Source organism: Haemaphysalis longicornis, unplaced genomic scaffold (assembly GCF_048455015.1).
Source record: "Haemaphysalis longicornis isolate Haplotype H1 unplaced genomic scaffold, Haemaphysalis longicornis Haplotype H1 scaffold_11, whole genome shotgun sequence".
Classification (NCBI taxonomy): domain Eukaryota; kingdom Metazoa; phylum Arthropoda; class Arachnida; order Ixodida; family Ixodidae; genus Haemaphysalis; species Haemaphysalis longicornis.
The window spans coordinates 17,542,682-17,544,057 of NW_027526214.1; the positions used below are offsets into that span (position 1 = coordinate 17,542,682).

The 1,376-nt window shown below is 45.8% G+C and overlaps 1 non-coding gene across 1 annotated transcript; it reads left to right on the plus strand.

The window, feature by feature from the left end:
• Positions 1-1,017: 1,017 nt before the first annotated feature.
• Trnan-auu (transfer RNA asparagine (anticodon AUU)) lies at positions 1,018-1,091 on the plus strand. The gene has a single exon. It is a non-coding gene; the product is annotated as a tRNA-Asn (tRNA).
• Positions 1,092-1,376: the final 285 nt, after the last annotated feature.

Below are 1,376 nucleotides of genomic sequence, written 5' to 3' on the forward strand. Positions count from 1 at the left end.
TTGATCATGACTCCCGCAAACTTGACTTGTGTCGGTACTTTGTCGCCTTCAAATAACACGACCACCGCTTCCGACAACCCGATGCGGTGTGCTGCGATGATCTTCGAGTTGTAGCTGTTTGTAATGTGGCGATCGATGTCCTCTTGTGTGTCTTCGAGCGGGATGTTATGTATCACCCCCTTTACTGTATTGTCCGGTGCCGCGCCTTAGGCGTCGACTTGGTATGCTTGAGTATCTATGATGAGGCTTATATTGTCGGAGTAACGGTGAGCTCTCTCTTTGCTCGGGGTGCTCACCACAATTATATTTTGGGCGATGTTTGTCCGTAACTGCAACCTCCAGAACTTCACCAGAGCAAGAAAGTCGTCTCGCCGTGCGTCGGTAGGAGACAGCGACACCACAAGAGAGCTGCGTTCGCCACAAAGGTGCAACGGGAGCTCGGTGCGCGCCCTACCACCCCGTCCTCGACACGCCACCTCGACCTTTTAACACCGAAGCGTCACGACTGCGCCTCCACGACGAGAGGTAGGCCTACTTCATTCCAGAAGCGAACACATATTGTAGACTTTTTCGTTACCGTACTTTGTCCTCACCCCTCATTCCCGGACCTTGAGTGTATCCCATGCGCTTGAACTTGTTACCTTGTTCTATACCACTTTGTCGCCATTCCCCTCGGTTTAGTAGTTCCCCACTGTTCTTTGGTTTATCTCTGTTTGTTGTGGGTATTCGTTTGGATTTTGGGTTACATAAAAAACAGTCTCGTTTTCATTGTTTATTAGATTTTTATTATTCTCCCCCGAACCTGGCAAGCACCTCACTTTCTATTCTGATTCGCTACAAGCATAGCGAGGGCCGGTGTTCTGGAAGTCTTGGTGCCACAGGGATCTTACGGGGTTTCAACGCTGGTCGACCACTCTCGACATACCGATAAGTCAGAGTGGCGTTGGCTACCACGCGCAAGCACAGGAAAAAATTACATTGACATAAGTACTCCGGAAATTAGAGGGGAAAACTCGCCCCGCCGGTAGCGTAGTGGTTATCGCACAAGACCATTGTTCTGGATGTCGTGGGTTCGAATCCCACCTGGGGGGAATTTTTTCTCCGCTGTCTTTTTTTGGAAAAATTCTTTATCTGTTTCAATGACCTACCATACCTTTCCCTTTGCTTTCACAGGTTTTCTTGACTGCCAACTCTTATTTCTGTCTATATATTCAACTCTTATTTCTATATATATATATATATATATATATATATATATATATATATATATATACAGAAAGAAATGCGGGTAGTCTACAACGCCAAAGAAGGCACAGGGGAATGGTTGGACTACATTTTTTTAACGTTAGTGAAATTATATTTTTTTTTTCATATTA